The 27,851-nt window shown below is 41.1% G+C and overlaps 1 protein-coding gene across 5 annotated transcripts in view; it reads left to right on the forward strand.

Annotated features, from left to right (window-relative positions):
* The first annotated feature begins 14,528 nt into the window (after positions 1–14,528).
* Positions 14,529–27,851, forward strand: part of irf5 (interferon regulatory factor 5) — a 67,392-nt gene continuing 54,069 nt past the window's right edge. For 4 of the 5 annotated variants that reach the window (XM_028814681.2, XM_028814671.2, XM_028814694.2 and 1 more), the window contains exon 1: positions 14,529–14,735. The gene's annotated coding sequence lies outside the window, so the exon portion shown is untranslated. The other variant, XM_028814674.2, reaches the window with a different exon arrangement.

Below are 27,851 nucleotides of genomic sequence, written 5' to 3' on the forward strand. Positions count from 1 at the left end.
GGCATTTTTACAAGCCTCACTAAGCATGGCCTATTCAGATGTTCCACTGTTAGTTAATTCAAAATTTCAATTAAGGCAAGGTAAAACTTGTTTAAAGCAAGGCATGAAAACATTCAGAAGTAACTCCTACACTTCATGTAATATAATACTTATCACCCACACAATGAATCATGAACATATTACAAATTCAAATGTGAAAAAGTATTCAGATATTATCCTGACTTTAAAAAAATGAATTACTGCTACAGTATGTGAGTGCTCTGAATAAACCCAATAAAACAAAATGCTAAACACTTTCTCTCTAATGGACATCTGAATGTGTTCTCTATCGCAGCTACCAGCTACTCTCCTAAAAATAACACTTCTTTCATGGCATTTAACTGGGTTGTGTGGTTCCTTGTAGCTCCATCACTTGACATAGAAGCGTTTCATTCTGGGAAGAGATTTTTACATACTGTAAAAAAAAAAATGTTTTAATATGTGCACAAAACAGAAGTAGGCTGCCTAACAGGATGGTAACAGTTTAAGAAAACTTAGCCTGTATTATTGTATACAGCAAGAGTCTTTTTATTATTATTACTCCACTGGCCATTACCCAATCTGTTATCATCTATCCATACATCCATACATTTTCTAAAACTGTTTATCCTGAGAAGGGTTTTGTGGAAGCTGGAGCATATCCCAGCATGTATTGGGCACACCATCACAGGGTGCACACAAGCAAAAAATCACACACACTCTCATTAGGGCCAATTAGCAACATCAATTCACCAAACCTGCATGTCTTTGGACTATTGGAGGAAACTGGAGATTCTGGAAGTATCCAACAGTTATTATCTGCTTATGGTTATTTATGGAATCTGTTACAAATTTAAATAACAGGTTCTTTCTGAAACCTTCATGTGGATAGTTCTTTTGGGAGCTTTAGTAGACACCAGGAGGTGATGCATCACCCTAAAATTCCAAACACAACAGCACTGACACAAGTACTTAGTAATAATTTAAGGTTTATTATAAAATAGTTTCTTACAAAAGGCTTCTTTATTACTGTATCACCATCAATTACAAATTATTTCTCGCCTCTCTCTCTTGTTTCTCCTCCACTCCTCTCAGGCAAGTGTTGCCTATCTCCTCTCCTGGCTCCAACTTGCCTGGATGTGGCAGAGCGGCTGCTTTTATCTTGGACCCGAGAGTACTTCTGATTTCAGGGCATAGTCTGATGGAAGTACTTCCAGGTCAATCAGAAGTCTTGTGAAGCAGGCATCACCAATCCCAACAGCTCCCTCTGGTGGCACATACAGAACCCAACCGGGCTTCCAAATGGGACTACAATCCCCATTATGCCCTGCAGGTATCCTGTGGGAATCCTGGTCTAGGTGTGCTGCCATCTAGAGTATCAGGGAAGCCACAGCTCTGAATACAATGTCTCCCCTTGATCCTTAATTACATTAGAACATTCTAGACGAGAACAGGCCATTCAGCCCAACAAAGCTCGCCAGTCCTATCCACTTATTTCTCTCTATTATAAAAAAACTCCTGGAAAGCAAAAGCAAGGCTACGATACGTGATCTTCTCAGATGACATTTAAAAGACATGCAAGACCAAAGAGACTTGCCACAGTGCGTCTCGCTGGGACCGTAAACATGAGGCTTTGTGCCAAGAGATTGACCCAGGATTGTCTCGTGATGACGTAGAACATGAGATTCTTGCAAAACACGCCCTACTTACAATCTATCAAATAAGACAACAGGGCAGCAAAACATTCAGTCTTGTGAAGGATTTAAGCACATACAGATCCAGGGTCGCAGCGCATATAAAGCGTATAAGGATAATACGTTATAAATGAAACTTCGATGAATAAGCAAAGAAGAAAGCAGCACGGAGAAAAGAGACTCAAAAGCGTTGGAAAGAAAAAAGAAAAAATAATCTAGGTGCAAATTCAGAAAATAAGGCAAGTAATTATCAGCCCCATAACAAGTGGAATTGAAACAAAGCACGTCCAATCAGGCTCAGAATTAAAAGACAGAGTAAAAGACAAAGTAGAACTTCATAAAGACGTTCACAAACGTTGGCGCTATACACATGCAGAACAGATTATGAAAGAAGTGCAATTCGAAAGGCTCCAAAAAAAAAAACGTATGCGCGATTCAAATGTGGAGAAAGTTAAAGAATATGAAAGTAGGAAAATTAGAAAGCATAAAAAAAGAAAGTAAAGATCGCAGTAGCGCAAACAAATGGAAATTAATACCCGAAAAAGGGAAAATAATCACCACGGACCAGGTGTCATTGAAAAAAAAGCAGGACAAAGCGAGGTCAGAAATAAAAGACAGAGTAGAAAACATCATAAGTAAAACGTCATAAAGAGGTTACAAAACAAAAGGACCAAACACATGCAGAGCAGGTTAGAGATAATTCAGGATAGGGTGCTCTGTTTGGAATTTCAGGACAGACAAAGCGATCTACATCATCATCAGTTAATAATTTTTTTGCAAAGTAAACAATAAATGCATGTGAGGTAAAACATGTTTTTGAAATTCTCTGACTTAAACTTCAAACCCTTACAATATTTACATACTTCTGACATATCACTTGTGTCCATATATTTGATCTCTATTCGCCTTTTATTTATTTCTCCGAGTAATAATTTCTCTTTTTTTGCGCTAATGCAATGTTTACTTTTTTTTTTTGACACTGTCGTTTTTTATGCTTTCATATTCTGTATCTTACTCTGCATGTGTTTCGTGCCTACATTTTTTGGGGGTCTTTTGAATTCCAGTTTTCATTATCTCTAACCTGACAAAGTCATTAAACACAACAACAACATTTATTTATATAGCACATTTTCATACAAAAAGTAGTTCAAAGTGACACATGTCTCACTGACCTCATTTAAAAGATTCAGCATATTTGGACTTGAAAGATTCCAAATATTGTTTTTACAGAAGTTCTGAAATAAAAGTGAAACTAATGAAATAGCAACAAGAAAAAAAAATCTTAAAAGTGTGTCAGGAAAACCAAACACAGGGCTTGGCGAGCGAAGCGAGCAGGGGGCAAAGCCCCCTAGTCTTCCGAAAAAACATCAAGTTGAGTTTTGAAATGAATGTAATGAATTATGCTCCATCTAAATCTTATATATAAACGTCTACACGTGCAAGTGTATGTTTGTCTGTTCGGCCTGGAAGTGCATGGAAGAAGAAAGAAGTACGAGGCTACAGCATGAAGTTAAAAAGAAAGCAACTCCATCGCCAAAGTGAAACCACTGAGGGAAGACAAACTTAACCGCTAATACACAGGCGAGGCGAGCACATCGACAAAACGAAACTTCAGAGGAGAGAGAAACTTGCTTAGCCACAGATAGACAAGGGGGGCGAGCATGCCCACAAAACAAAACCGCTGATTCTACATTTCATTTTTTTCTGATGATTTCAATAGTTTCTAGGAGCCGGGCTGTTTACACTATGGGCGTACACAGCTCATTTAACAACACAAATCAGTTAAATACATTACAGAAAAAGATTAACATGGTCTTACTACTGCAAGGACTCAAGGGTGTGAATGGAGTGCCCATCTACTGTAAGCTTGGTGTTTAAAATCAATTCAATTCAATTCAATTCAATATTATTGTCCCAAGAGAGAAGTTTGTTTTATAGCATGGTTTACAGACAAACCATTATATAGCATGAAAAACACATCACAAAAAACACAGCCATCAAGTATAGATAGACTTTGTACAAATTTATAAAATATAACAGTAGACAAAATAGTTTTGGAATAACATTCGATTCTGCATATTACGCATCCAAATTAAACATTAAGATTTAACTATTAATTCATGTAAATGGTAACTGTTCATCCCATTATTTAAGCCCATGGATGAATATTAAAGTTAAACTTATTTAGGAGACCAATAATGATAACTAAGCCTTAACTAAAGGGGTGATTTTTTTTCTTGGATGATAGTAGTAGTAGTACTATTGGCATGTGTCCAGAGTACAGAAAAATTCCCAACTACATGTCCAGCCAACATGCCACACATCAAAACTCTCTAGCGCCATGGTAAACAAGAATGCACTAAAAAAAAGGGCTTTATTGTATTTAAAGGAAATAAGAAAACACACTAGCAGAGATATGGACAGACAGGGCTTGTTAAAAACTTTGCTTTTTCTCACTGCTAGACAGGCCTTTTAAAGACAGAGAAGATGCAAGAGAGCCGGAAACTTTGCACTTACTGTAGGGTGCCTGACCCACTAACACTGGAGACCACAGTATTACACTTCCTGTTTATAACAATTGAGATGACATAATTAATAATTCAACTACTATCATATTGAATATTAATTTCAATCCATTGATTGTGCCTTTCTGGTTAAAGATATGGAATTGCATATAAAATTCCCAGGCATCCATTTTATAGCCAGAACAGGCTGGAAGCCATCTAATGTGAGACACCATTACAGGGTGCACACACACACAGTGTGATGCACAAACATACCAAGGCATTTATAGTTGTCACTTTATTTGGCAGCATCTCTTTACATGAGTTCTCATTACTCAAATCAGAGCTGTGGGAGGAAGTTTGAGTCCCAGGATGAAACCCACATGAACTTTTGAGAGCATACAAATTCCTCACTTAATGTGTCAGAACATGTTATGCTGTGAAATAATGTTCAAGGTTAACCATCAGTGACTACCTAATGAAATCAGCAGAAAATAAAAGGTTCATTCATGTAATGAATGCTATTAAAGCCTTAATGAACAGAATAACCAAGCACACGCATGATTAGAAAATTGTTGGATTTGGTGTGTCAGGCTAGACAGCAATGATCTCCTGTATGTTTTAGAGTCATTAGGGCAAGAGCATGACATTGCTAGGATGAAAATTACAATATACAAGTTGTGAGGGTGCCAGGAGCACCACTAGGATGGTAGTGATGTATCACAGACACTCTGAAGATAACAAAGAGCAACACACCATGAGTAGGAGAAGTGTTGCAAATTAAAGTGTGGAAACAATGGGGCTGAGAGGAGGTAGCATTCCCTGTATTTGTATTTGTGTGCACTGAAAAGGCAGTATGTAGGGTTACCAGATAGGGAGAAACAGCATGGAATAAAAAGGTAATGCCAATGGGTTGGCAACTCAGCTACTGGCAAATCAAGTCAAGTCAAGTCAAATTGGGGAGCATGCACTGGTACAGTGCTTTGCCGCACCCACTATATGATGAAACAACTTGGGATCCTGGTTTGCAACCCCCTGGGCAGACACGTGGTCCAGTCCCACCCTCCGGAAATGACCCTTTATCTGCCGCAGCCAGGTGTTACGTGGGCGACCCCTTGGCCTGATCCAGCCACATGGGTCCACAACAATGACGATCTTACGAGCCGGATCATCCTCAGGGAAATGCGTCCTCCATGTCTCGCAACCGTATAGCAAAACAGGAAGAACCAGGACTCTAAGGACTTGGACCTTCATCTGTTTGCATAGATATCGGGAGCGCCACACACCCCTTTCCAGTGACCTCATGACCCCGTACTGACACACTGCTGATGGCTGTGCCCAAGAGGTCATTAAAGGCCTGGATCTTGGTTTTTATCCAGGACACTTGCAAGCCCAGACACTCAGACTCCTCGCTCAGTCTCTCGAATGCCCTGATCAGAGCCTCCATTGACTCCACGAACATCACAGCATCGTCAGCAAAGTCAAGATCCGTGAATCTTTCTTCACCAACAGATGCCCCACAGCCGCTGGACCACACAACTTTGACCAACACCCAGTCCATACAAGCATTAAACAGAGTAGGAGCAAGAACACACCCCTGATGAATCCTAGAATTAACTGGGAAAAATGCAGAGGTCCTGCCTCCACTCTACACAGCACTCACAGAACCAGTGTACAGGCTGGCCACAATATCCAGCAACCTCGAGGGGATCCTGCAAACTTTGAGGATGTCCCACAGGGCAGCTTGATCAACTGAATCAAACGCTTTGCAAAAATCGACAAAGGCTGCAAAAAAACTCTGCCGATATTCACGTTTACGCTCCATGAGAACCCTTAGTGCCAGGATGCGGTCAATGGTAGACTTCTTAGCCGTAAAACCAGACTGTTCCAGGATGCTGGTAGGTGAGCAAGTGACCATGGATCCAATTGAGGACGACCCTAGCAAGGACCTTACCCGGCACCGAGAGCAATGTTATCCCCATGTGGTTGCTGCAATCCAGGCAATCACCCTTCCCTTTCCAGACAGGGACGACAGTCCCGTTTTCCAGTCAGTTGGGATGATGCCAGTCTCCCAAATGGAAGCAAAGATTGCTTGCAATGCCAGGAGGACAGCTTTAACACCAGGCTGGAGAAGTTCACCATAGATTCCTGCAGCCTTTCCCCACCCCCTCAGCTGGTTCACCACCTGTGCAATCTCACTGAGATTGGGTGGTTCACAGCTAATTGGAGGATCAGCCTCAAAAACCGTGGACCCATAGATATCCAACGTCCTAGCAAAGACATGCAGGTTAGGTGGATTGGCGATTCTAAATTGGCCCTAGTGTGTGCTTGGTGTGTGGGTGTGTTTGTGTGTGTCCTGCGGTGGGTTGGCACCCTGCCCGGGATTGGTTCCTGCCTTGTACCCTGTGTTCGCTGGGATTGGCTCCAGCAGACCCCCGTGACCCTGTGTTCGGATTCAGAGGGTTGGAAAATGGATGGATGGATGGATAGCTGGAGGATCAGCTTTGAACAACTGCTCAAAGCAGCCAGCCCAGCGGGTCACAACTGCAGTGTCATTCGTAAGGGCCATTCCATCAGCTGCCCTGACTGCGACTCTCCGAGGAACAGATTTAGATGTGCGTAATGGTTTGATTCCTCTGTAAGCAGGATGTGGGTCGCTAGACCACAGATGTTGTGTTACTTTCTCACAGATTCCTCTAACAAACGCCTCTTTATCTGCCCTCAGAGCCCTCGCAGCCATCCTTCTCAGTTCCAGGTACAGACTAGAGTTGTCATTGACCCGTGTGCTGCGACTCCTCTCGATGATATCCAGGGTGCCCTGCAAGATGAAACACCTCCTTCTGGGAACACCGGTAACACCAACACAACCCTCAGCAAACTTCAGGATCTTGTCACGGAAGGTCTCCCACATCACATTAGGATCGACAGTTGTACCCAAATCTGAAAGTTCCTCACACAAACTGCGTGCAGACTCATTAGATACAGCCTGGTCTTGGAGTCTGGCTAAGTCCAGGCTCATCATTTTCCTAGTTGGTGGTAACCTACTGGACCTAAGCTGGATCCTAAGAGTAGCAACAACAAGTCTGTAGACCCTGCAGTTTTGCAAGAGCCTCCAGCATCTGCCCATGAGGATGTGATCGATATCCTTCACCGAACCACCAATATTGGAGTACCAAGTCCAACAATGCGGTTCAGGGCGCTGGAACCAGGATCCAGCAATTCGCAGCCCCTGACCTTTTGCAAAGTCAAGGAACATGGAGCCACTTTCACCACGGTCACCAGACCCTGTCAGTGCCAGTGGCTGCATTGAAGTCACCCATGACCAGAGGAGTGTCACCTCGTGGGCACCCATCAACCACCGAGCGAAGCTGCGAATAAAATGTCTCCCTCGCTGAGACATCACTCACCGCAGTCGGAGCATACACTGAGACAACAGACAAGGCACCCAGGGAGTGCCGTAATCTAAGTCTCATAATACGCTTGTTGAAAGGAGTGACATCGGACACCATCGGAAGAAGCCAATCCGCTACGGCAACAGCTACTCCCCGAGTATGACAGCCATCAGACCGACCACACCAATAAAAGGTGTATCCACCTACAGAGATCTGGCCAGTTCCCGGTCTGCGCACTTCAGAGAGTGCCACCAGTGAAATGTGGAGTTTACTCAGCTCCTCCAACAGCAGAGGAAGATGATCATCTTGCCGGAGAGACAAGACATTCCATGGGCCCACCCGTATGGGCCTCCTCAAATTGGGACCCGAGTGCTGCCATGCAGCGGGAGACGCCTCAGCACCACACCAGTTCTGATCCCCAACAGACCTGACCCTATTGGCTCTCCAACGGTTTTGACTCTTCCGGGGATGGGGCTCCCGAGGGCTTTCCCCCATCCCCTTCATGATGCGAGCAGCCTTCCTATGGGTGGCTGCAGCAGAGCTACTCCCGCGGAGAGCAAAAAGGAGTCCTTTCTGTAGTCTCTGAGCTTTGTAAAGTTTTTTTTTTTTTTTTTACGGTGGCTGGAATGCCAATCCTGCCACCAACCCCCATGATTTCCCTGCAAGTTGGATGACCGCTTGCAAGGCCAGATGCAGTTTAACTTCATACCCAGGACCGACTACAAATAAATTGTCCTAGGCCATTATGCATGATTGCAATATAGCAAAGGAATACCTAAATTCACCATCATACACACAATATGATAAGCACAGCTTTTTACCTAAACTTCATCATATACACTATTTACATATGTGTCTTTCTGGGCCTTGCAAGTCATGTGAGGCCTCAGACTACAAATAAATTGTTCTAGGCCATTATGCATGACTGCAATATACCAAATGAATACCTACATTCACCATCATACACAGGATATGATAAACACAGCTTTTTACCTAAACTTTATTATATTCGCTACTGACATATACTGTATCTCTTTTTGGCAATACAGACAAAATAAGGCCAAGGATAAAACATCAATGGTGATAAGAACTCAATATATCTAGGGGATATAAATTTCCCCAAAGGTAACACGCGGGATCATACAGTCTTCAGATAGTTTAGGTAGATATGTCCAGAGACAGAGGTAGCCACTAGAGGGTGGTACTTTGAAAAAAAAAAAAACAGAAGGCCCTGCCTAACCCCAGACATGACTTCAGGGTTTGTTCACGAGTAAAATCAGGAGGAAAGTGGGACAAATGATAATTTGACTGATAGTAAGGTCTGGAGAATGCAGATGTTAAGTAAGAGTGGGAATGCCTTTTGATGGTACTTTACTGGACAAGTAGATAAGGCCAACCCGATAAAGAGAGAAAGAGAGAGAAGTTCACAAAAAAATTGGGTATGTCCAGAGAGTGAATATTTGTAGTAGCTGAACTTGTTTATTTGTACTTAATGTTCTTTCTGTGTTTAACCCTTGTTATTGTTATTCTTTCTTTAACAAAGGTGCCATTTTTGCTATAATTTTGTCTGTTGCTCTCTGACTTTTTATCAGTTATATAATCACCCATTGTGATTCATGAAGAAAAGGAAGAGATTCTGATTGTAAGTGAAATAAATTAAATTTCTCTATACTATTGGTGGGATTAACCTTAATAAAAGTCCAAAACGCTTGGGCTTAACCTAAATGAAAAGTCCAAAAAGCTCCACCTTATGGAGGAGCATTACATTAGGGTCATTGCTTTGACTTAAGAAGATCCATTAAAGGAGGTTTGGGAATCTTTTAAAAATATCAACTGGTATTTATTTACCACAGGGAGAAAAGCTTAAGGTAGACCTCAGGTCTAAACCCTACTTGAGATGTTGGAACTGATTGCTTAGTAAAAAGACATATGGTCCATAATGTAGATTAAAAATGATATTGAATTTCATAATTATCCTTTCGTAATTTGAAACATCAAAGTACTCCAGCCTCCCATGTGCTAGGTCAGCTTAATCTGCGGTGGCAACATTAAGCACAACATCTGCTGAACTAAATGGGGCATTCATGCCTGACGTGATAGAGTTTTGATTTTTTCTCAAAGTGAAAGCGAAAAGTATGTGAGCACCAATGAACTAAATCATTTGTCAAAATTATTAATTGGAAAGAACATTGAAAGGCTTAATAAATAAATTAACACAAAAAAGAAGCATTAAATATTAAAGAAAGAAGAAACTAAACTTTATAAAGGAGCACCAAAAACTCTAAGTTAACCATTATAAAAATAGTTACCAAAAAGAGAGAAATTCTGAAACCCAAGTTTCAAATAAACAGTAATTGATCTGTAGAAAAGGCCACCAACACAAAACCCCACTCTGAAATGGGGAAAAAAACACTTTGATATATTACTCATATGAAGTATATACACAATAGTTAATTGAAGTTAAATAACCTTAAGATTTACCTTTAAATAAGCAGTAATTACAAAAATATTGAAAACCTTTCAAAGGCATGGAACCAAATGGCCCAGAAGTTAGACTCGTGAATAACTTAAAAAGAAGTTCACATGGCAGCATCATTAACCTTCTTGGCATGAACCCTGAGCATGACCCCATGTAATTATGGTAAAACCTGAGTCAGACTTGGGGGGACATTTTTTGATCCTCTTTATAGTGTAAAGCCCAAATAAATCTCGGGACAGTTTTCTGCTGTTATCTCTTAGTTTAAATAACTTTATGCTGCAATAAATCATGAATATTTCTATGCATTGTGCTACTACTGTATAAGGTAACTCATCAATATTCATGAGAGGGACAGAACCTTCAACCAAAACAGAAGAAGCTGCAAAGACAGATTTAGAACAAAGTAAAATTAAACCATTACTTGAATCAAGTGATAGTGATGACAATGTGTATCAGTCATCAGATATTAACACAGATAGTGAAAGTGATTCACACACCACTTTATGATTACACTGCCATAACATGCTTGGTGAATTTGGTCCCATAAAGGTTCATTGTAGAGCAAGCAGCTTTACGGCAAAAAAAGGCAAAATGGTTACAAGCAAGTACAAGGACAAGAAAGACATTAGCCCACTAAGAACTGTCAATGTCCATTTAAGGGGAAATATGGAAGTCACTAAGCCTTGAGCTGTGATAGCCTACAATAACACAATGGATGTGTTGCTTGCGCAGGTCAGGCACTGACATTCTACTCTCTCATGCACAAGCAACAGAAAAAGTATTATAAGAAAAGTGTGCAAAGAAACATGGCTTCTACTGTCCCTATTGCAACAGTTAGCTGTGCATTGGTGATTGACTGAAAACATGTCACACGAAGAACATATGCTAAATCTGCATCAGTACAGCGGTGGGCACTAGACATAACTTTCCTACTGTATTTGTGTGGATGTTTTAGTAGTTAAATGTTTCTGTTACATAATAACTTTTTGGCTTGTTTTTTCCAGTGTGAACATAATGCTAAGGAGACTGCCAGGCCACCTGAACCATTAGTAGGACCCACCCCCTTGGACTTAACAAAAGAGGGTAGAACAGGCAAAATAAAACTGAACAATTCTGAAACATAAGAATGATAAAAGAAGATCATTTAAAAGTGATTAAATACTAAACGAAAAAATCTTCACATACGATTTGCAAAGTAAAAACAAATAAATAACAATAAAGAAAACTAAAGTCAGGGACAGAGTCCCAATGTGAAACTGACAGAATAAGGACAGTATAATCAAACTGATTAAATTTCTTTCTTTACAAAGGTGTGACAGTTGATTATCTCTCTTCATCTACTTTTTTGAGGCATTAACTGCCGTGTGTTCTTTTTTATTCCTTTTTTTTGTGTGGGAGTGATGAATTTAATTTTTTTCTCTTTGTTGCTTTGTGATTTAATATTTTTATATCCTAAATATCAATATTATATATTTTATAGCTACTTTGTAGTCTGCTACCTAAACACTGCAGAGACTCTACACTAAAATTCTGAACAATCAAGATATATTCTGATATTACATTTAACAATATGTTATGATGCAGTGACATAGTAGTGTAGTGAGCAGTGATACTGCTTCACAGCTCCAACATTCTGTGCCTAGTTGTTGTCTTCATGGATCTAGCACAGTCTCCCATGCCTGCATGTGTTTTCCTCTCAAAGACATGCTTGTGAGTTTTATTAGTGATTCCAGATTGGCCAAGTGTGGGTGTGTACATGAGTAGGCCCTGAGAATATTATGGTTTTATTTGGTGATACTAAGTTGTATACTATTGTGCAGAGTTTTAAAATTGGGTGATCAGGAGCTAACACACTGTTCCATACTTTGATCAAGCAAACCACACTAATTGACAATCCCATTTAATCACTCTGAAGGATCACAATTACAGGATTACAATTCTCTGCTGTTTGCTGTGCCACTGGACTCCAGTCTCCAGAGAGCACTGTAGTACTGTTCCATCCAGAGCTTATTCCTGCTCTAAACTGGATGCTATTGGGATAGTCTTCACATACTTGTGACCCTGAAATAGATTAAGCGAGTATAGAAAATATGAGGAGATACTTACAGCATTTACACAAGTTCTGCAATTTGATAGATTAATGAAATCAAACAAAATAATGGAGATAAGGTTGAAAATGGCAAACTGACCCTTACAAATCACTTAACCAGCATATGTTCTAATTGTAAAAATTATACAATATGTTAACAAATTCAATAGAACCCTAAACCCACAAAATATCTTAGAATAGTGTTTATATAGAAAGGTCCTATAGGTAGTGTGTCTTAGAGGTTAAGGATTTGGCCTTCAAACCCTGATGCTGGATGTTCAAATCCAGTTACTGACACCATGTGATCATAAGCAAGTCACTTCACCTGCCTGTCCTCCAATTGGAAAAACAAAAGAAATATACCCAATTGTGTCACAAATGTTGCAGGACACCTTGGATAAAGGCATCAGCCAAGTAATGATAATACTTATATTGTAAGATGTAGTTATCTTAGAATAATTGTGCAATATCATACATTAACATAGTATATCAAATCAAAATGAAAGATTTTTCATCCATAAAGTCCTCAATTACTCCAATTCAAGGTTTAGAATCATGATGACTATCCCAGCACCATTGCGTGAAAGGCAGGAACCAGATCTGCTCAGGTTGCCAGTTCACTGCTGGGTGTAAACACCCAAAATGTCCAAACCAGAGTTATCAATTAACCTAACAAGCATTTTCAGGGAAAAACTGTAGCACACTGAGAAAACTTCACACAGTTACAGAGAGAATATGAAATCTTCACATAGAGAAAGACCAGATAAAGATTTAAACGCAGGATTCTGAAACTGAGAGGTGGCAGTACTAATCACTGTACCACTTAATAATCAAGATGGGCATTGTGTTTATTTTCAGATATGCCAAAATGGCCAGAAAGACAGGAGATACTCACTAATTCATTTCAAGTACTTTGGAATATCAACCAATCTATATTTTAAATCATAGTGTTAACAGCATGAATCATTTCAAGACACCTTACTGGCCAAACAAGATGGAAACATTATATGTACAGTAAAAGCTACATGGCCAAACTTATTTTTATCCATCCATCAATCCATTTTCTATCCTGCCTAAGCCAGTTCAGTGCTATAGGCAGCCAAATCTGGAAACATTGTGTGCCCCAGTCCAATGCTATATCAACTCACACATACAATATATACAGGGACGGATTTATATGAAAAGAGGCCCTAGGCTATTCCACTTATGCGGCCCTTTCACCTTCCATTTTTAAGTTTGTAAATTACATGAGAGATAATAAAATTTTGCTAACAATTTGAATGTAGGCCCCTCTTGATCTTGAGGCCCTAGGCTGAAGCCTAGTTAGCCTACAGGAAAATCCATCCATCCATCCATCCATTTTCCAACCCGCTGAATCCGAACACAGGGTCACGGGGGTCTGCTGGAGCCAATCCCAGCCAACACAGGGCACAAGGCAGGGAACCAATCCTGGGCAGGGCGCCAACCCACCGCAGGACACACACAAACACACCCACACACCAAGCACACACTAGGGCCAATTTAGAATCGCCAGTCCACCTAACCTGCATGTCTTTGGACTGTGGGAGGAAACCGGAGCGCCCGGAGGAAACCCACGCAGACACGGGGAGAACATGCAAACTCCACGCAGGGAGGACCCGGGAATCGAACCCAGGTCCCCAGATCTCCCAACTGCGAGGCAGCAGCGCTACCCACTGCGCCACCGTGCCGCCATATAGGAAAATCCGGCCCTGAATATATACTTACCAACACTGTGCCAATTTAGAATTGTCAATTAACTTAACACAAGGTTATCTATTATTATTCACAAAGTGGTGGCTCTGAGGCTAGGGAAATGCACTGGCAATCGGAAGGTTGCCGGTTCGAATCCCGTAAAATGCTAAAAGGGACTGCTCTGTTGGGCCCTTGAGCAAGGAACTTAACTTGCAATTGCTGAGCGCTATGTATGAGTTGTGAGAAAAGCGCTATATAAATGCAAAGAAAGAATTATTATTCATTCACTGACAGATGATCCCTGACTTGTGTCTGATACTACAAAAATAAGTCCTGGCTCCTTATATTCATGAAATTGATAAAGTGGGCTTGAAGGTTAATGTATAAACTGAATTAATTGTTAAATGCACTTTGAGAAATATTCAAATATTAATTTGTTTTGCATATCGCTAAATGCCTCACTCCAACTTTTAAATTGATACCTGCGCTTCTCAGCGGTTGGCTGAAGTTGCAATCTGAGCCGATTTACAGAAATAACAAAAGTGAGCTGTTCGGACACCTGACAGTAAACAGGTCTGTCCTCCTAGCGCCCCTAGTGGCAATCACAAATGTTACACGCCCTAACGTCTCATACTTAGTTCTGGCAGCAGCACGGTACCCGGAAGGGAGGTAGCAAGCAAGCAGTTGTCTACTTCAAAAAAAAAAAACGAAAAAAAAAAAAAAAAAAAACACCAACTGTTAAGTTGATGCCAGCTGCACATCACATTGCATTCGATGTCTCGAAAATAAGGAAGAGAAGTAACAGAAGTATTTTTTTTACATTTCCCTCAGTTGACTATAAACAAGGTGTGTATCATATGTAAAGGGTAGAGGAGTTGAGTCGACGTTAAGGTTCCGGCAGTGTTTTTGGTGCATTTTACATGTTTGTTTCTGAAATAGATAAGCTGGCAGATTTGTTTGTCGTGTTACTGTCAAGGTTATTACTGACACTGTCGCGGAGAGTAAACAAACGACGGGGCCGTCGGAATTAAGGTGAGTTCTCTACGATTCCCATATGTGTCACTGACTGTGCTTGGTAACTTTAAGCGAAGTACAATGACGGTCTTTGTAACTCGCGTGAGTTGTGCGAATTTAAAACTTACATACGCGAGCATGAATGAGTATGCCGCTCGATTTCGAGAAGTCAAGACTCACTCGTGCGACGCTTACTGCAGCTGAGCGAGACAAAATAGACAGAATACCTAAGAATATACGTCGAGACTGTCAATTTTTTATTGATGTACGGTGTTTATTTATGCGTGGGTATGTATTTGGACCGTTTGCCCCACACGTGGGCACGTTCCATTATGTTTGCTCGGGCACCAGGCTTAAAGCTCGACTAAACTTTGCCCGTGAGCTGGCAGCGGCGCTACGCTCGGACATGTCGCCTTCGAGCTTCCTCCATCGGCTGCGCTTTTTACATTTCACGGTACAGTAAATCTGTCACACTTGACACCCCCAGGGCATTGTATTTGTAGTAATCTAAAGAGCCTTTTTCAGATTTTTACCAGTTTTTACATGTTCTATGTTTGATCACTGTTGCCAGTATTAAGTAGACTGGCTGTAGTTCGATACTTCTGTCAGATTTCCTAACTGAAGTCAAAATGGTGAGGCTGTCAAAGCAAATGTTAATGTCATGGACACTTTTTAAAGACAAAAACCGCCTTGGTAACTGGTATAAATACAAATGATGTAAGGCATACTGACTACACAGTATTCCCAAGTTTCAATATTATTTTCTTGCCAGCCTTTGCTACTTCTTTTTAAACATGGTAACGTGCCATAAACCTTCTATTAGAGAAGACTGAAATCGGCAGCAAATCGAAGTACTCCTGTTAGTTCGATTTTAACTTAACAGTTTCCAAACCCACCAAACCAAAGTGCTTTTTTTGGGGGGGTTGTGGCGCCAATCCATACAGCAGTGCTTGGAAAACAACAGCCCGCTTTGAAGTGGGTGCCTCCAAAACACCTGCCCCCTAATACCACCCCCACCCCCTAACAGTCACACATGCCCAATTTAGAGTTGCCAACTGATCTAATTTATGTATCTGTACCTCATTTTAAAATCATTTAAAATAAGATGATTTGTAGACACATACGGAACATAAATTTCTAAGTAAAAGTTCAAGGTTAAAAATAAAAAGCCAGACATTTAAAATGATAACAGTAGTCTTTTTTCCCTGTGGGAATTGGTAGTAAAGCAATCAATGTAATTTTCTTTCATTGACCATGGAAAATGTCAATGCTTTCTGCCCACAGGCCTTGACCTGTTTTTCCCAAGTGCTTGTTTAATGCAGATCTGCATCTTTATTTCAAAAGTCCATCCGTTTTGTAACCCGCTTAAGTAGTCAATAGTTGTTGATTGCAATTCCAGGCAGTACCATGGCAATATGGAGAAGTATCTTAGATGGGGCACCAGCTATGTTTTAAAAGTATTTGATAAGAATAGAAGGATCACAGAACGGAAGGATTATGATCACAGTCCTCTCTTTACTAATATATATTTTGTCAGACATTCTGTATTCTAATGCTCTTCAGTTAGTTTTTGTTAAGTTACAGTCCATTTTTGAAAAATCTTTTTTTCTACAGTCATTGCTGTTAGAAATAATTTCTTGTATGCTGCACAAGAATTGTTCTTTCAACTGTAGGAGAGTGGTAGGATCTTTATTCAATTTATTCATTTCTAATGTGTCATTTTGCACTCTTAAGAGGGCGGCCCAGAAGAAAATTGTACTTGATTTGTGCTACAGTTTTCATTGGATTAAATCGTGTTCCCAACTGTGTAAATACAACGATAAGCTGTGCAGTTCCCTGATTTTTTTCCATCTTGGTTATAAAGCCTCTAGTTTGATAAAAAAAAAGATAAGTTGAGATGCTTTTTAAAGAGTGATATAGTGGTCCTCAGTCTGATTTCCATCTGGCATTTTCCATAAATAGAGTTAGCATATGTTTTCTCCAGGGATTCTGGTGTTCTTCAAGAGTCCAGGAGTACAGTATATGAACTCATTGATTAGCAAAACTGCTTTGATGTGGAGTGTCCTTTAATGGACTGTTTCCAGTATATGGTACCTTGGCATTGCTGCTAACGTAGGCTTTGGCTCCCTGTGACTTTGGGGCAGAGAAAGGGGATAAATGTTTGCCTTTAATGTTTTTTTTTCATTCTCAGAGTCCCTAACGTTTGCATGTGCTCGTTTTAAAATGTTTTTTATATAGCAGACAGAAGTAATCTGCTACACTCCAGACCGTTGTAATTTTACTCCTGTGCTTAACAGAATAACACTTTGAGTTTCCTACACCACATAAAACTCTAGCGATGCACACCAATCTGAAGACCAAACTCGCAGCTCAGTTCTTCCTTTCACCCATGTGCTTAGAGAGCCACAGAGATGTTACAGTATCAAAGTCATAAACATTATTTAATGTTTTTTCTTGCAGCAAGAATATCAATTTATTTTGACCTAAGACTGTAATTAGTGTCTGAACATTTTAGAGCAGTTAGCAATCTCCAGTGTTTGAAATGTTTTATAGGACTGCCCTTGAAGATAAAAGTCATGGTTATCCATCCAGGCAGTGGAAGTTCTCAAGCTCAGCTGTTTGGGTTGCTTATTAGTTGGACTTCAGTGAGGATGAAAGTACAAAATCTGTGGATTGCCCTTAGGTGACAAATCAGCTGCCCCAACATAGTATCAATGGTGGGAGAAGTCAGATACCATTCAGAAAGGATAAAAAATGTAATTATATTCAACATGCTGGCTCATTTTGCTGAAGTTTTCGCACTTATTTAACCAATAATGTTCTTTCAGGCTGTGGGTGTTGATCTTTACCTTAGCCGATTAGGCTGCTTGTGCATCCAGTCTGCTTTGTGACTGAGACCACAATGAACATTGTCCTAGTGTAGCTGTTGGACAAGCTAATGAGGCCTTTGAAGGAAAACCCAGTAACTTTATATATATTTTTAAACAAACTGTTCTGTACTTTGACTGCACTATGATTGAAGGTAAAGCTTTTATAAGAGAAATAACTGGTTGAAGTGCTTTTGAATTCAAGTGGAATTCATATCATAATGAAGATTTGTATGTTAAAATTTGTTATTGGTTTGTGCATTGTCTGTAGGAAAGTTATTCAAGAGTGACAAATCCTAAAGCTTTTGTTAAATGTGTGTGTAAGTTTTAATTTAGTTGCAGAAATCAGATAATGAAATCTTTACACATGTTTTCCATCAGTAAAGAAACATATAAATAGTCTTCTTCAGAACAGGAACACAACATAAATGATAAGTGACAAGAGGCAGCAGATGAAACACTTCCATTTTGTACTTTTTTTTTTATAAACTTTTAATAGTTTACTCATAAAACCATTTAAAGTATAAAACATTTAAAGTATAATTAAATAAATGAAAAATTGCAGTGTGCAACGATGAACGATCATTTTACTAATTTGGCATAGTATTTAATTTACCCATTTGAGATCTTATTGTTGATTTCAGGTATTTATACTTTTTGATACTATGCTTTATTTTCATGTTCTGTTCTAATTTTTTGGGGTCTCACTTAATTTGTAACCTTTTTATTAGCTATTTTGACATTGCCTTATATGGGATATAAGTAAGTCCCAGGGCATCAACCTACACACATTCATTTATACAGAGAGGCATTTAAAGCCACAGTGGTTGTGCTTTTTGCCTAGTATTTCAAAGATTTACTAAAATGCAAAGAATATGTGTGATATTCCTAATGGATTAGTAAAATTTGAACTTACTGGCATGTCCATCTGTCTTTTAGCAAAAACATGCTTTTACCCATTGTGCAGTAGGGCAATGAGAAAAATATGGCCTATCCCAGCAAAACTGTACAATAGTCAGGAATCAATGCTGAATAGTTTACCAGTTTACCACAGGATATATTCATGAATGCACCATCAGTCTATTACCATGACAGAATGAAGTTGGAGAAAATCTGAGTCTCTGAAAGTAATGATGTAACTTTAATTTGAATTTTAGAGCAGATGACTACTTTTAAAGCTTTGTCACAATTTAGACACCCACTCAAATCAGTCATTCTTGGGTTTGGAAGGTACTCCTGGATATTTGGTAGGAAAATCCGGTGATTTAGCCCATTCATGTTTCTTCTAATGAATCTACAAGTTTTGTGTTATATGTGTGTAATGTGGAAATAGAAATTGTCATTTAGGACACCTAGGTTATACTGCACATAGAGACTTGGGAAATCCCAGATATCTGTACAGTATCTTATTGGAAAGCCCCTTAAGCTATGAAACCCAGAGTGAGCAATCATTTTACAAGTAATGGTATGGCATGAGATTTGTCAGTGGTTCTTAGTGTATTCCTGAGGTTCAAATAAAAGCAACTTAGTCACTGATTGTCATTGTAGTTTTCAAATTGAATAGATTACTCTTGAAACTGTTGGTTCTATCCTGATAACCTACATTTATTTCTTCAGTGCAAAGGTTTGTTGTTTCTTTTTTTTTTTTTTATTTTGTTTGTGATTCATTACCTTTTGATATCAAATATTCATGTTAACTGGTCAGGTTTGCTAGTCACACTAATATCAAGAATTACTGCAAGATTAATAAGTTAAATACATGAACAAAACTGTAATTAGGGTACAGCCCTAAATTATAGTTCATATCTTGTGAGTAACACTTTCATGTAATACTGCATTTATTTTTATGTAGGTTAAACTATTTTATACTGTATAAGTTTGACTTTGTTGCAAATTGTTACAAATTGTTTTATAGTAATAAGGAATGAACATGGGGGTGATCATGAAAGAGATGTTTGTGACCACTTATGCTTTTTTTTGCTTACTTTTTAGCTTAGTGTATGTGAGGTGCCTGGAAAAGATGTAAAATTTGCATGTAGGTTAGTGTAGTTACTTGTGATTACTCATACAGAAATGTGATGAAACGATGAATCCTGATATTTATATTAGAACACTTGTGCATATGAAAGGTAAATGAGAACTAATGTATTCGGCTTGCATTTTATCGAAAGAAAACGTAATTAATGACTTACTTGCATTGTTGAAAACATTTTGCAATAACAATATCAAATGTAAATTGCATATCTGAGTCCATATACCTTGGTGGAGGTGCCAGAGCTTGCTTATACTTTTTTATTGTAATTTTGAATTTACACATTTTTCAATAAAGTGGCAGTTTGTCCAAAATATATGGATAGTAGGCATTTTCAGTTATGAAGTAAAACTACATTTTTTTATAACTGGTGTTAATTTTAAAGTAGAAACATTTTGTTCAGTCAATTGCAATAGTTAATAAATGTAAATCATTCACAAAAACAGTCTAGTTGTATTTTCTTAATCAACTATCACCCACCTTAAAATGTAACTTCTTTATTAGGATAATAGAGTGTTCTATACAGTTTTTGAGTAGGCTAATCATGGCACCAGCTGCCCCACATTATGTCAAAGATGGTTCCTCTAAATAGTGTTCAAAAGCTACTCTGTATGGGATTATTTCACCAAAGATTCAGACAAAATTGTTGTTTGCTATATAAAACACAGATTGTATTCCACAATATCACTAGTTCTGTGATTGAACACTTAAAGAAGAAACACTCTATTGCACAGACTAAAACAAGAGTAATATAAGTAACCTTTCTAAAGTTGTTTAACTATCTGGAGAAACGTATGCTAGTGAATAAAGTTGGGATGAAATTTAGACCTATGATATTTTTTTGGACCTTCTTTGGATAGATAAATAAAGATAGTCTGCTAAATACACTTGCCATCCATATCACAGCCAATAGCACTATAGAAAAAAACATTTTAAGGGCTATGCTAGCTAAATATGATCAACTGATCTGTTAAATACATGTAATAGCTTTATAACAGGCATAGTAGCATTTTCATCCTTTGCCAGATAAAGTGTTTATGCCAGGGATAGAAGCAATAAAATTATATTTAAACATTTAAGAGCTTTGTTATGTGACAAAAGAAATGGGCAGTTTGCCATAAATCTGTTCCTCTAAGGCTATTGGAAATGTAGATGTTAAGAAACCCCAAAGTGTGTAGCTGTTTTAGGACAGGGAGGTAGTGGGCATGTTCTGCTGTACTGTGATGAAATGGAGAAGATGAAATTTGCAAATTTGAATTTATTGCATTTGAATTATCTAATGGTGCATCAAGGTGGGTTTTATAAGTCTAATAGAAGTTGTTGTTGTTTTCCTATTTTTGAAACAGATGTGTATAAATTTGACATTCGGCTTTGGCTACAGCAATCCTAGATTGAATTTAATTGGGTTTGAAAATGTTGTGTTTAAAAGACAAAAAAGTAACTAATGTATGAAGATGATTTAAAGAATACTATATGATTTTATACAGGGTACTATGTAGTGAAAGGCTCATTTTAGTGATTTCTTTGATTAAACGGAAATGCCACCAGTCAATGCACAGTGCTTAGAAGACCGGGATAAACCATTGATTCCCTCTAAAATCCATGATGCTTTTAATTTCTTTCAAGGAAGGACAACCACAGGTAGAAATGGCTATCTAGCAGAATTTTATACAAAAAAAAAACTATGTCTTAGCAAAAGGTGGAGAGAAATATACATTTTATATTCCATAGTATCACATATACTAAAAGATCAAATTGGATTTGTTAAAGTCAGATACTGAACATTTGATATTTATGATTGAATGGTGACCCTCTAAACTTTGTAAAGCTGAATATATAGCCCTGCAATATCTGAGCTTGTGTTCAGAAAAAGCTTTTGATAGCGATGAGTGGGTATGTCTTTTCACCATGCCGTACAAATCTGGATTTGCACTATTCGCTCATCAAACACATACTCGCTTTGGTCTGTGCTGCTGTCCAAATCCAGGTGTGAGCCACGTTGACTGTTCTTTTGCCCTCCATGGCTACGGCTTCAAATGTATTTCATGGAAACAACACTTCTTTCAATGTTATAGAAATTTCTGCATCAGGTAACTCTTTGTTTCTATCAGTCGGGTTTTTTTGGAAAAATGTCATTGACTAAACTGTTGCTCTCAAACTTCGCAACATGGCTGTTGGCTTTGTTTGCCAACATTGGGATAACGTCGGCGAGGTGGTCAGAAACTGCAACAACTCACCACACAAGGACGCCCTGTCTCTCGAGGCATTCACACTGCCAGAAGACAACCATGGGATGCACAGAAAATAGCCATGTCAGTCAACGCCGATCAGACACCCAGGCAAACAACACGGAATAATCAATAGCTGCAACTACTTTGCCCGCCCCCACTCCTCACCTGAGTCTGTTTCGTCTGTGTTCAGCAGTGTTTCCCAAACTCGGTCCTGGTGAACCCCTGTGGATGCAGGGTTTTGTTCCAACCAGATTCCTAATCATTAATGCCGGTGAAACTCATCCGGGATAAGTCGGTTTTTCAAACGCAGCCGTCTAGCAGACTAGCTGGATGTAATAATCCGAGATGAATGCGCGCCCTCACGCTGAGTGAAAAGCCAATGTATATTGAGTCTAGAAAACATGATCAGCAAGTCTTTGATAGGCTACAATAAAATGATGAAAGAACAGGTGCATTTTTTTCACACAAGCTGGGTGGGTGGGTGTTAGTTAATTAGTTACTCGAAGGATTTCAAGATTTAATATGCACAAGCGGTAACACTGTAAAAGCAGCCCAAACCAGAAAAGACGGCTGGCAAAAAGTGGCCGACAAATTAAACGCGTGTGCATTGTACTTACTGAAAGCAGCGTTACGGATTTTGCAAATGTTCAATTTTTTCCCTCTGCTTAAAAAACATTCAAAAAGTGGCGTAAAGTACGCCACGGTTTGGTATGCAGTGTGTAAAACAGTTTGTTTGTCGTGGATAATTTGCCTTTTACTTTAACACGAAGACAATTTCCTGTTAGATTTGCCTTTGCCATGACAATTAATAAGGCACAGGTCCATACTTTCAAAAACATGGCTAGCGGGTCATACGCTCGCACTGATTACGTCCCTGCCCTTTGTACATACCCCCCTCCTAATCCGGGCAATCAGCGGCCTGATTATGCGGTGTATGGTGCGCCGCGGGTTGGCTAGTTGTTAAAAATGTTTTCATAATATATTTTTCCATATCATTCAATATTAATATTTATCAGTGATTGTTATATTAATTTCTGGATGCTTATTTTTAAGATTGAATAGTATTTTTAACCAGAGGAACCAGGGGCTTATTAAATATAATATATAGTACTACAAAATAACTTAATAATATAAATAAAATACATAAATAAAATTGTTGATTTTAAAAACCCCTCCTCGAACCGCCACCTTATCGTGGTGGAGGGGTTTGCGTGTCCCAATGATCCTAGGAGCTCTGTTGTCCGGGGCTTTATGCCCCTGGTAGGGCCACCCAAGGCAAACTGGTCCTAGGTGAGGGATGAGACAAAGTGCGGTTCAACAAAACCTCCATGATGAATACAAAATTTGGACAGCGTTTTCCCTCGCCCGGACGTGGGTCACCGGGGCCCCCCTCTGGAGCCAGGCCTGGAGGTGGGGCTCGATGGCGAGCGCCTGGTGGCCGGGCTTGCACCCATGGGGCTCGGCCGGTGCAGCCCGAAGAGGCAACGTGGGTCCCCCTTCCAATGGGCTCACCACCTATGGGAGGGGCCAAGGAGGTCGGGTTCAGTGTGAGTTGGGTAGTGGCCGAAGGCGGGGACCTTGGCGGTCCGATCCTCGGCTACAGAAGCTGGCTCTTGGGACGTGGAATGTCACCTCTCTGAAGGGGAAGGAGCCTGAGCTAGTGCGCGAGGTCGAGAGGTTCCGGCTAGATGTAGTCGGGCTCACCTTGACGCACAGCTTGGACTCTGGAACCAATCTCCTTGAGAGGGGCTGGACTCTCTACCACTCTGGAGTTGCCCCCGGTGAGAGGCGCCGAGCGGGTGTGGGCATACTTATTGCCCCCCGACTTGGAGCCTGTACATTGGGGTTTACCCCGGTGGATGAGAGGGTAGCCTCCCTCCACCTTCGGGTGGGGGGACGGGTCCTAACTGTTGTTTGTGCGTATGCACCGAACAGCAGTTCGGAGTACCCACCCTTTTTGGAGTCCCTGGAGGGGGTGCTGGAGGGCACACCTTCTGGGGACTCCCTCGTACTGCTGGGAGACTTCAATGCTCACGTGGGCAATGACAGTGAGACCTGGAAGGGCATGACTGGGAGGAATGGCCCCCCCCCCTCTTCACCCGAGTAGTGTTTTGTTATTGGACTTCTGTGCTCGTCACGGATTATCCATAACGAACACCATGTTCAAGCATAGGGGTGTTCATATGTGCACTTGGCACCAGGACACCCTAGGCCTCAGTTCAATGATCGACTTCGTGGTTGTGTCGTCGGACTTGTGGAAACACATGTCTTGTACACTCGGGTGAAGAGAGGGGCGGAGCTGTCAACTGATCACCACCTGGTGGTGAGTTGGCTCCGATGGTGGGGGAGGATGCCGGTCAGGCCTGGTAGGCCCAAACGTGTTGTGAGGGTCTGCTGGGAACGTCTGGCAGAGCCCCCTGTCAGAAGTAGCTTCAACTTCCACCTCCAGCAGAACTTCAACCATGTCCCGAGGGAGGTGGGGGACATTGAGTCCGAATGGGCCATGTTCCGTGCCTCTATTGTTGAGGCGACTGACCGGAGCTGTGGCCATAAGGTAGTCGGTGCCTGTCGTGGCGGCAATCCCCGAACCCGTTGGTGGACACCAGCGGTGAAGGATGCCATCAAGCTAAAGAAGGAGTCCTACCGGTCCCTTTTGTCCTGTGGGACTCTGGAGGCAGCTGATAGGTACCAGCAGGCCAAGCGGAATGCGGCTTCGGTGGTTGCTGAGGCAAAAACTCTGGCATGGGAGGAGTTTGGGGAGGCCATGGAGAACGACTTTCGGACGGCTTCGAGGAGATTCTGGTCCACCGTCCGGCGTCTCAGGAGGGGGAAGCAGTGCAGTGTCAACACTGTGTATGGTGGGGGTGGTGCGCTGCTGACCTTGACTCGGGATGTTGTGGGTCGGTGGGGGGAGTACTTCGAAGACCTCCTCAATCCCACTGACATGCCTTCCAATGAGGAAGCAGAGCCTGGGGACTCGGAGGTGGGCTCCCCCATCTCTGGGACTTAGGTCACCGAGGTGGTCAAAAAACTCCTTGGTGGCAGGGCCCTGGGGGTGGATGAGATACGCCCGGAGTTCCTCAAGGCTCTGGATGTTGTAGGGCTGTCTTGGTTGACACGTCTTTGCAACATCGCATGGACATCAGGGACAGTGCCTCTGGATTGGCAGACTGAGGTGGTGGTCCCCCTCTTTAAGAAGGGGGACCAGAGGGTGTGTTCCAACTACAGAGGGATCACACTCCTCAGCCTCCCTGGAAAAGTCTATTCGGGGGTTCTGGAGAGGAGGGTCCGTCGGATAGTCGAACCTCGGATTCAGGAGGAACAGTGTGGTTTTCGTCCTGGTCGTGGAACAGTGGACCAGCTCTACACCCTTAGCAGGGTCCTGGAGGGTGCATGGGAGTTCGCCCAACCAGTCTACATGTGTTTTGTGGACTTGGAAAAGGCGTTCGACCGTGTCCCTCGGAGAATCCTGTGGGGGGTGCTCCGAGAGTATGGGGTACCGGACCCCTTGATAAGAGCTGTTCGGTCCCTGTACGATCGGTGTCAGAGCTTGGTCCGCATTGCCGGCAGTAAGTCGAACCCATTTCCATTGAGAGTTGGACTCCGTCAGGGCTGCCCTTTGTCACCGAATCTGTTCATAACTTTTATGGACAGAATTTCTAGGCGCAGCCAGGGTGTTGAGAGGGTCTGGCTTGGTGGACTCAGGATTTGGTCACTGCTTTTTGCAGATGATGTTGTCCTGTTTGCTTCATCAGGCTGTGATCTTCAGCTCTCTCTGGATCGGTTCGCAGCTGAGTGTGAAGCGGCTGGGATGGGAATCAGCACCTCCAAATCCGAGACCATGGTCCTCAGCCGGAAAAGGGTGGAGTGCCCTCTCAGGGTTGGGAGCGAGATCCTGCCCCAAGTGGAGGAGTTCAAGTATCTCGGGGTCTTGTTCACGAGTGAGGGAAGAATGGAGCGTGAGATCGACAGGCGGATTGGTGCGGCGTCTGCAGTGATGCGGGCTCTGCATTGGTCTGTCGTGGTGAAAAAGGAGCTGAGCCATAAGGCAAAGCTCTCAATTTACCAGTTGATCTATGTTCCTACCCTCACCTATGGCCATGAGCTATGGGTAGTGACCGAAAGAACGAGATCGCGAATACAAGTGGCTGAAATGAGTTTTCTCCGCAGGGTGTCTGGGCTCTCCCTTAAAGATAGGGTGAGAAGCTCAATCATCCGGGAGGGGCTCAGAGTAGAGCCGCTGCTCCTCCGCATCGAGAGGAGTCAGATGAGGTGGCTCGGGCATCTGATCAGCATGCCTCCTGGACGCCTCCCTGGTGAGGTGTTCCGGGCACGTCCAACTGGAAGGAGGCCCCTGGGAAGACCCAGGACACGCTGGAGGGACTATGTCTCCCGGCTGGCCTGGGAACGCCTTGGGATTCCCCCGGAAGAGCTAGAAGAAGTGGCCGGGGAGAGGGAAGTCTGGGCATCTCTGCTCAAGCTGCTGCCCCCGCGACCCGACCTCGGATAAGCGGAAGAGGATGGATGGATGATTTTAAAAACCTTTTGGCAATTGCCGTAACAACCAACATTTGTATGAATGGAAATAAGACACAAGGAATAAAAGAAAATAATTTAAATCAAGTGTAAACAATACACAACATACAGTATATTAGCCTCATTTTTTTCATTTACAAGTTTTTGACTAGAAATACTAGACTGTCTGTCAACAGTCTCTGACTTTGGGATGCTCTTTACAAGAATGAAATGTTGCCACCTGTGCTGAAAACGGGACCTGGAAGATTCTGGTAGATGAGATGGCTAGGGGGAGTCACTCGGAGAAAGGTTGATTTGTGGATATTTGACTGATGTGGACAATACTGCCAAAATAGTCAACATGAGGGGGAAAAAGTTATTTTGGATGATAATGATAATTACTGCGATATCCAGTAAAAAACAGTTTATGTACTCTACCATAGAAATATGACTTTTCAAATAAAAGCAAGAGACTGCAGAGAATCAGGAGGATCCACTAAGGTTTGTATGTTATTTTAAGTAAATAAAAAATACACATATAAACAAAAAAAGGAATAAAAAAATATGATATCCTTAGCAGCACTTAACATTCAATTTAAATATGTTGAATGCAACATATATATATAAAATTCCATTATTATCTACTGTATACAGTAAACTGTATACTTAAAATGTGTTACTGACTTTTCAAACTTTGATTTTTCAGAGTGTTTTATCATGCCAACAAGCCAGCATGTTAGTTAGCATTAAAACACGTTAGAAAACTTGTCTTTCACTAGCTAGTTAGCTAACTTGACCATGTACAGTACAATGTAATGTAGCCCTTCACTTGTTTGGCTGCACAAGGTGTTTCATTAGAATTTCTGTCAGCCAGCTGTGGTTTGTGCACATGTAGATTAAAGTTGAGATTTACCTTCGTATGGGCCTCTACGTAATTGTATGCAACACATAGTGTAGGGGATTGTGAAATTAATTTTTGGATTAAAGCAGGGGTCCTCAATCACAGTCCTGGAGGGCCGCAGTGGCTGCAGGTTTTTGTTCTAACCTGGTTGCTTAATTAGAAAGCAATTCTTGCCAATAATTTAATTTCATGGCTTGTTAGTGCTTTAACTCTGCTATGTCAGGTAATTCTTATATCCTGGATTTTCTTTCCCTTTCTAAGGATATCATCCAAATGATTTGAAGGCTAAAATGGATGAGTAATTCTCAGTCCTTCACTTTTTCCTCTTCAATTTCCTTCCAAGTATTTAATTTAACCCAATAGTGCGTGATTACACACAGGTGTAAATGGTAACAAGCTAAA

The sequence above is a fragment of the Erpetoichthys calabaricus genome, chromosome 1, assembly GCF_900747795.2.
Source record: "Erpetoichthys calabaricus chromosome 1, fErpCal1.3, whole genome shotgun sequence".
Classification (NCBI taxonomy): domain Eukaryota; kingdom Metazoa; phylum Chordata; class Cladistia; order Polypteriformes; family Polypteridae; genus Erpetoichthys; species Erpetoichthys calabaricus.